The following is a 9,554-nucleotide window of genomic DNA, read 5'->3' on the forward strand; positions in this document are numbered from 1 at the left end:
GCAGCTTTGCAACCAATATATGCATGGAAAAAAGAAAGCCTTCAGATGCATCCAGAAAACAGGTCAGTACACCCAAGACGAATGCCTTTGAGAAACCATGTATGTACTGCTATAAAGCCCATGCTCTTGAGTCATGCAGTGAAATTAGAGAACAACCACATACGGTAAGGGTGGAATTCTTGAAGTCTAAGGGCTTGTGCTTTGGATGCTTAACTCAAGGTCATATTAGCAAGATGTGTAAGAAAAAAATGGAATGTAGGGAATGCTTCCAAAAACACCCAGATATTTTACACATTAAGGACGGCCACAAAGATACAATGGATGTTAAATCATCAGACAAAACGATTTCATGTGCCCAGGTCTCCCTTAACTACCAATCAAGTAGCTTCTCGGAGTCAGCAGGAGATAACTGTGTGCTGTCAATAGTACCAGTAAAGATCAAATCGAGAAAAAGTGACAGATATGTAGAAACATATGCCTTTTTGGATGCAGGGAGTACGGCTACCTTTTGCACTGAAGATTTGCGAAAGAAATTGAACCTGAAAGGTAAGCCAACTCAAATTCTACTGAGTACTATGTGTCAGGATAAGCCGGGTCAGCAAAAGCTAGTTAACAGTTTTATCCTCACAGACCTGGAAGTGTGTGCGCTGGAGGACACCAAGTATTTTGAGCTTCCTAAAGTCTTTACACACAGTAACATTCCTGTTCAAACCGAGAACATTCTAAAACAAAAGGATATCAGCCAATGGCCGTACTTGAGTGAAGTAAGCATACCTAGCATCAATGCAAAGGTGGATCTTTTAATTGGAGCCAACAATTTAAAGGCAATGGAGCCTTGGCGCATCATAAATAGCCAACAAGATGGGCCTTATGCTCTGAAAACTGCGCTGGGCTGGGTGGTGAATGGAAACATTAAAAGGGACAGCAACACTGTGGAGAAGTCTAAAATGCCTCAGCATACAGTTAATCGTCTCTCAGTGATGGAAATAGAGCGATTGTTGATTCAACAGTATAACTCAGACTTTCCTGAACGCCACTATGAAGAGAAGGAAGAAATGTCACTGGAGGACAAACAATTCTTGCAGTCAGTGCAAGAAAACACAAAATTTGAGAACGGGCATTATTGTGTGAAATTGCCATTGAGAAATAAATCTGTCAAAATGCCAAACAATCGATGTGTTGCTAAACTGCGTGCTGCTAACCTAAAAAGAAAGCTACAAAGAAACTCAAGCTTGCTTGAAGATTACAGTAATTTCATGAAGAACATAATAGAAAAAGGGTATGCAGTCAAAGTCCCCACTGAACAGCTGGACCGCAACGACAACAGAGTATGGTACATACCACATCATGGGGTGTACCATCCGAAGAAAAAGAAAATTAGAGTGGTCTTTGACTGTACCGCCTCCTTTCAAGACATGTCTCTGAACAGTCAATTGCTGCAAGGTCCAAACCTCACAAATACACTAATTGGTGTGCTCATAAGGTTTAGAGAAGAACCGATAGCCATGATGGCAGACGTGGAGTCGATGTTCTATCAAGTGAGGGTGCCAGAAGAGGATGCAGACCTGCTTCAGTTTCTTTGGTGGCCAGATGGCAATTTGAACACACAAGTGGAGGAGTATAGAATGATGGTGCATTTATTCGGAGCCACTTCGTCACCAAGCTGTGCCTCTTATGCACTGAGAAAGACAGCAGAGGACAGGAAAGATGTAGCACCTGAAAAGGCTGTTGAAACAGTTCTGAACAATTTTTACGTCGATGACTGTTTGAGATCAGTGTGCACGGAAAAGGAAGCAATTGACCTAGTAAAGGACATTAGAGACTTATGTTCTGAAGGAGGTTTTTGCTTAACGAAGTGGGTAAGCAACAGTAGGAAGGTATTATCCTCTATCCCAGAAGATTTAAGGGCCAGCGGAATAAAGGATCTTGACATGGAACAGAATTCTTTGCCTATTGAGAGAGCACTTGGCATGCAGTGGTGCACTGAAAATGATACCTTCACCTACAACATCTAGGTACAGAAAAGGCCTTTGAACAGAAGAGGTATACTTTCATTGGTCAACTCAATTTATGATCCCCTTGGCTTTCTGGTGCCACTCATCCTACCAGCCAAACTCCTTTTAAGGGATATGTGTAAACAAGGATACGGATGGGATGAAGAGATTGATGGCAGGCATGCCAATCAGTGGGTCAGATGGCTAGAGGAGTTAAGTCAACTTTCAGACTTCAAAATCCAGAGGTGCATAAAGCCAGAGAACTTTAGAAACATAACGGAAGCACAGCTGCATCACTTTTCTGATGCCAGCGAGTGCGCCTATGGCACGGCATCCTATCTGGTACTTAAAAATGAACATAATCAAAAATATGGTTCTTTGTTAATGGGGAAATCGAGAGTTAGCCCACTAAAACAAATCACAATTCCCAGACTCGAACTGACAGCGGCATCAGTAGCTGTTAAAATAGACAAAATACTAAGAAAAGAATTTGAAATCCCCCTACAGCAGTCTGTTTTCTGGACAGACAGCACTACAGTGCTTAACTATATCAGGAGTGAGAGTGCTCGCTTCAAAACCTTTGTGGCAAACAGGATTTCACTAATAAGGGATGCTATGACTCCTCTACAGTGGAGGTATGTTAAATCATCACAGAATCCTGCAGACCAAGCTACTAGAGGTCTTAAAGCAAAGGACTTTGTGCAAGCAGAAACTTGGTTAAAAGGTCCCAACTTCTTGTTAAAACCAGAAAAAGAATGGCCACAAAGACCAGATAAGATGAGTCAAGTTCCAGAACAAGTCAAATCAAAGCCAATGTTCTCAACATCTTTGAAAGTAATGACCCTTTGAGCAAGTTAACAAATTACTACTGAGGCTGGTTTCAATTGAAAAGAGCAATAGCATGGATGTTAAGACTCAAAGAAACACTGTTGCAGTTATGTAAAGCAAGAAAACAATTCCAAGCAACCATCGCAGAATCCGAAAAAGACCCAGTAAAACAGGCAATTCTACTACAGGGCCAAATGCAAAATTACAAATCAAGAATGAGAAGTAAATCACTGAGCCTGGAAGACTTAAATCAAGCCGAAATACAGCTCATTCAGTTCAGTCAGAAACAACACTTCTCAGAAGAAATTGATGCTTTAAAAATGAACATTCCTGTAAAGAAAAGAAGTCAACTGTACAAACTTGACCCTGTGCTTCAGAAGGAAATATTAAGAGTGGGTGGTAGGCTTAACAAAGCGAATATGTCAGAAGAATCTAAACATCCTGCGATTCTCTCTAAGCACTCAAGAGTTTCCGCTCTAATTTTAAGTGACATTCATCAAAGATATGGACACTGTGGTCGAAATTACCTGCTATCTATGCTCAGACAGAAATTCTGGATCCCTCAAGTTAACTCAGCTATTAGGAAACTGATATACAAGTGCTCAGTTTGTCGCAGACTCAGTGGAAGAGTTGGAGAGCAAAAAATGGGCAATCTGCCAGAAGACCGCTTGATCCCTGATAAACCCCCATTCACAAATGTGGGTGTCGATTACTTTGGACCCTTTGACATTAAACGGGGCCGGAGTACTGTGAAAAGGTATGGAGTGTTGTTCACCTGCCTAACAATTAGAGCAGTGCATATTGAGGTAGCTGATAGCTTAGACACTGATTCATGCATAAATGCTTTAAGGCGCTTCATAAGCAGACGAGGACAGGTGTCAGTCATGCGCTCGGACAATGGCACGAATTTCATTGGCGCCGAAAGAGAGTTGCGAGAATCACTAAGCAACCTGAACCACAGCAAAATTGAAAAGACCATGCTGCAGAAAGGCATTAAATGGATTTTCAATAGTCCAGCTGCTTCCCATCAGGGCGGAGTCTGGGAGCGCCAAATCCGTACCGTAAGAAGAATACTTAACGCGCTCTTAAAAGAACAGTCTATCAACGATGACTGTCTTCACACTATCATGTGCGAGGTAGAAAGCATCATTAACAACAGACCAATAACAAGTGCATCAGACAGTCCAAATGACCTTGAGCCTCTGACACCTAACCATTTGCTGTTGTTGAAAGCTGAACCCAACCTACCACCGGGTCTCTTTAAAAAGGAAGAACAATACGCGAGAAAACGCTGGAAACAGGTCCAGTATCTTGCCGATTTGTTTTGGAGTAGATGGACTCATGAATACCTACCCATTTTACAAGAGCGCAGTAAATGGGTAAGATCTAAAAGGAACTTTGAGCCAGACGATGTTGTCTTAGTGGTGGACAGTTCTTCACCACGCAATTCATGGATAATGGGAAGAGTAGTAGAAACATTGCCAGACTCCAGTGGAGCTGTACGCCGAGTAAAGCTACAAACGAAGACAAATGTTTTAGAAAGACCAGTAAACAAATTGTGTTTAATCCAAGAAGCAAATTAAATAAGCAGAAAAACAAAGAATCATAAAGAAGAAAGACCAAGAAATGTGAAATAACTAAGTTGCTTATTTAAAATGTTAAAGCTTAATGACTCTTAAGGGTTTGAATGTGTCTATTATAATTGGTTTGTCCTTTGCCCAACCAATTAGGGGCCGGATATGTAAGAGCCATTTAAGTTATCTGTTTATTTATGTAGAAGAGAAATAAGTTATTGTTTGGGTTAAGTAATTGTTAAATAATTGTGTTTAAACAATTTAATAAGTTTTATGTAAATATTGAAAATGACGTGATGTCATTTCCGGCAAGGGCCGTTAGAATTCTGCATGTCCAGATTGGAGCGCTACGGTTTTTTGACCGTGTAACATTTCCAGTTATTTTGTTATTAAACTTAAAGGAAAAGAAAATTACTGGACTTTGGATGTTATTCGAGTTCAATACACGCTCACACTTGAAGAAGAAGAAGCATAACGAAAGGAAATAAACAGATCGCTAGCCCTCACAACTACAGTTACAGTTTCGTCACCCTGCAAACATTCTACAGAGAAAGATAAAAAGCTCAGACATCTTATCTGTTTCCTTCACACACAGGTGGGGTTCTTTGGCTAACTATAGCAGCTATTGTCAGCTAAATTATCTTACCTCAGACCAGCCTGAAAGTTTGAGTGTAACATTAACACGGTAACAGTAATAAATCTCACATATAGTAATATTTTTTCAGTCATATGTGACTTAGGTGAGTGAACATGTGTATACAGACCTTGTATTTAACGTCATTTTCCCTTAAATGAACCGTCATCAGCGGTGTGGGAGCTCAAGAGAGACACGAAGCTCTGACTGACAGCCGCTGAATCCACCGGTGAACTTTGGGGGAGGAGCCAAGCAAACTTCAACCCAGCAGCTGGGTTACACAAAAACTACCCAACTCTCTGTAAATAACCCAGAAAAATGACCCAACAGAGGAAACCCAGCGCTTGGGTAGAAAAAAACAACCCAGCGTTTTTTAGTGTGCAGTGAAATGCTTGTACGTCCGCCGGTGACCTATAAAAATATCACAAAATATAGAAATATAGGAATATGGGGGGAATATATATATATATATATATATATATATATATATATATATATATATATATATATATATATATATAATTTAAATGTTTTAAAGTGGCATTAAAATGTTTTAAAGTGTCAAAGTGTCATGTGCAATGGCAGATAAACATGTATTGTATAAAGTGACTTATGAAAAGTGACATTGACTCAAACTTAAGAGTGAGTTACAGGAGGCGAATAAAAAGAGGAATAAAACAGAAGAAGAGAATGCACAACAAAAGAGATTGTTAAAGGTTATCTCACTTTCTTATTATCTAAAATTAAACATTCATTTTCAAGTTCAAGTAGGATTTATTGTCACTTTAACCATATACAGTTAGTACACAGTGAAACGAAACAACGTTCCTCCAGAACCAAGGTGCTACATGCAACATAAACTTACAACATAAATTAACAGAGAAGCTAAACTAGCTAACTAAGAGGCCTAGTTAGCTGGCTAGCAGAGGCAAGACAGATAGTCCTAACATAAATTACAACATAAATTAACAAAACCTAACTAACTAAGGAAGACTATCTACAGGTTTTACAGACATAGATTTGTGATACATTTTGCTCACAGATCAGAATGTGCTCAATAATTTTGTCAACATATGATTGCCTTAAACATGGTTTTTTTCTTTTATTTTATAGAAAACCATTAATTATTTCACTTGGCTGACCTCTGTGCTGGTTGTGGTTTTACTGTCTATTGTATTGCACTGGGCCTTCAAAGGTAAATACTGATTAAATTATAGCTACCAAATATCACACTCAATTTGTTACATCAATAATAATTAATAGACACCTTCCTGTTTAAAGTATTGTAAGGAGCCTATAAATAGTATTTTCCTTATTAGGACATGAGATAAATCATCACGAGCTCAGACTGATGTTGGTGGGGAAAACTGGAGCAGGAAAGAGCGCATCAGGAAACACCATCATGGGTGAAGAGGCCTTTAGAGTCGAGGCGTCTCCTGCATCTGTGACTGCAAGCTGTAGGAAGAAGAACAAAGTCCTAGATGGAAGATATATCACCATAATTGACACTCCTGGTGTCATGGACACATGGTTAATATCAAACCAAACGGCTCACCATGCACATGAATGTATCTCCATGTCTTCTCCTGATCCTCATGTTTTCTTGCTGGTGATCAGACTGGGAAGGTTCACAGTGGAGGAGAGCAATGCTGTAAAGTGGATTCAGGAGACCTTTGGAGAAGAAGCTCTGAAGTTCACCATGATTCTGTTTACTGGTGGAGATCTGCTGGAAGGGAAACCTAATAGTTTTAATCTTCAGAACCTTGTAGATACCTGTGAAGGTAGATATCAAGTTTTTAACAACTATGAAAAAAGTACCCGCAAGTCACAGAGCTGTTTGAAAAGATTAATGCAATGCTACACCAGAACATGGGTTACTTTTACATAAAAGAGGTTCATCGGAAAATAATGGAAAGAGAAGAGAAAGAGACCCAAACAGTGGAAGAAAAGAATAGAGCTATGATGGCCAAACTGATCAGAGATGAGGAATTAAAAAGAAACCAGCTGAAGGAAGAGATGAAAGTTGCAGAGAGGAGGAAGATGAATGAGATAGCAATTAAACTAAAAGATGTGCAGTATGAGAACAAACATCTTATGGCAGAATTAGAACATACATCTATTACATTATTCTGGTTTGAGGTCATAACTGGCATCCTTGTTTTAATATTGGTCAAAGTGGTTTGCTTTCCAACATGAATATAGTTATATCATTGGGAGATTTTAACAAATAACCATGCCATCTTTCAACAAAAAAAAAGCATACGTTAAATGTATTTTAATAAATAAACCTAAATAATGTTAATTTGCCAAGTATACCTAATTTAAGTGTACTTATATCCGTGCACAAGTATTCTACATGTTATATTATACATGTACTATTTCTCTAATTCTTGGGACTAAACTGGCTCACTCTTTATAGTTTATAGAAGTATACATAAACTTTGGAAGTAAAGCTCATAAACTTCACATGTAAGTTTTCTTTTGTATTGAAACTGTTCTTTCTGAGGCTGGTGACTCTAAATAAACTTCTCTTCTGCAGCACACGTAAGTTTTGGTCTTGCTTTCCTGGGAAGGTCTCCACAAAAGCCAGATTCATCATGGTGCTGGATGGGTTTTGCAAATGCACTCGACACAATAGTGTTCTTGCATGTCTCAAAAATAACAACTGACTGTATGCCATATGTAATATTTCATAGTTCAATATTCTGTATCATTCTGAAATGTAGAAAATAAATTAAAACTAGTGTTCAAAATTTTGATTGGTAATGTAGTACACTGTAAAACTCCTTTCATTCTTTTGGCTGCCCGGATGTCCTTTCTCATTTATCCATGCCCAAGCTCTTTCACTCCTCTTTAGAGTTCAATCATTTAACTTCATTTCCTCATCCTCTTCAGCTGCCTGTGTTGCCATCCTCATCAAGTCACAGACACCAAGTTTATGCCTCACTGAAGTTCTTTCCTTATCTTTTCTTTTTCTTTGTTGTTTAAAGGCAGTTGGAATCCAGTAGGTCACATGACCGTTTCCCTTTCAGTACCACTTAGCATCTAGTAAAGTTCTGTAGGCTACATCACTGCCACCTAAAGATCTTTTACACTATTAACTTTATTGTGTGAGCTTTTTACATACTGTAATTGTTACAGAATTAACAGTACTAGTGACACTAACTTGTTGAAACGATCATGCACGAGTAACCTCCAACCATAAACATCCAAAAATGTTGACCGAGCATACCCACCGCTCCCATTGGCTGGTGTGGTGACATCATGACACCATATCGGTTGTTGCTAGATGTTGAGTGAAAGGCTGCATGCTATCAAGTATTATGTGTCATGTTTGCTATACACCAGCTCAGGTTGTGTGTTTTTATATATATTTCATTAATAATGATTTGGTATGCAATTTCATAGACATAAAATACCTCCTGAGAACCTTTAAAAACTCATTCAATTTGTGAAAAACACTCACAAACCTTTCACTTTTTACATTTAATAAAGCATTTACTGTATATGGTGATTATATATGATTTATCAAATTTACAAAGTGAAAGGGGAATTTTGGGACTGTGTTTCTGGCATAGTTTATCAATTAAAATTGCAATTTATTACTTTCATATTTATTTGCTCATTGTTTTATTCAGTCTAAGTAGATTCATTTTAACGATAGATGTAAGTCAACCTCGAATTCCAATTACATTCAGCAGTATTTATTACCTTTTTCATAGACATAAAAATCTTCCTGAGAACCTTAAACAATGTGGTCGGCCATTTAAAGATAATACAGATATTCATACATTTTTACAAATGCTAGATGGAAACAGTTTCTATTTATATCTGATTCTTTAAAAGATATTTGTTTAAAATATATGTGATTATTTTCTAATTATCTGTCAAGAAATATGCTCAGTCTTCAGTTGTTCGCTACAGAATTTTTTTGTTAATTGTTTTTGTTCTTGTTTCAATACCAGTACTCGTGACTAATCACATGAAGAACAACAGAAAAAGTCATGTTATGCAACCACAGTGAAGTTGATTAAAAGCTGGACGTTGAATATTCGAGCTCTGGCTTCCAGATTCCGGTTTGTGGTGAACATTCGCTAACAGAATCCGGCAACAGCACCAGAGTTATGGACCGTCTGTAAATTACTGTCCCACTAAAATACGGATAATATCCATATTACTATTATATAAAAAAAATTATAATAAATGTTGTTACTGTTAGTGTCAATGTCATGCATGGTTGTGTATAATGACTGTGCATAATCATTTTTAATATAAAATTTATTGAATTTATTTCAATAACTTCCAGGTTATGTGACTTATTGCCTCAAAATCTATTCTAAAATGTGTGGCCATTCAGGTTCTTACTCATTAGCAACAACTCGTATGACGGCAAGTTGACACCAGAAGTAGTGAGTATGTCCGGTCTACACTTTCTGTGCCTCCAACGCTTTGTTCTCAGCCTTAATCCTATTGGATCGTGGTCCCTCATGCGTTTTCAAAAGTGAAACTGACCGGAAGTGAATT

The 9,554-nt window shown here is 38.1% G+C and overlaps 1 pseudogene; it reads left to right on the plus strand.

The window, feature by feature from the left end:
• The first annotated feature begins 840 nt into the window (after positions 1 to 840).
• Positions 841 to 9,535, plus strand: LOC128507020 (GTPase IMAP family member 7-like; annotated as a pseudogene).
• The last annotated feature ends 19 nt before the right edge of the window (positions 9,536 to 9,554 follow it).

The sequence above is a fragment of the Clarias gariepinus genome, chromosome 18 (genome assembly GCF_024256425.1).
Source record: "Clarias gariepinus isolate MV-2021 ecotype Netherlands chromosome 18, CGAR_prim_01v2, whole genome shotgun sequence".
NCBI lineage: Eukaryota > Metazoa > Chordata > Actinopteri > Siluriformes > Clariidae > Clarias > Clarias gariepinus.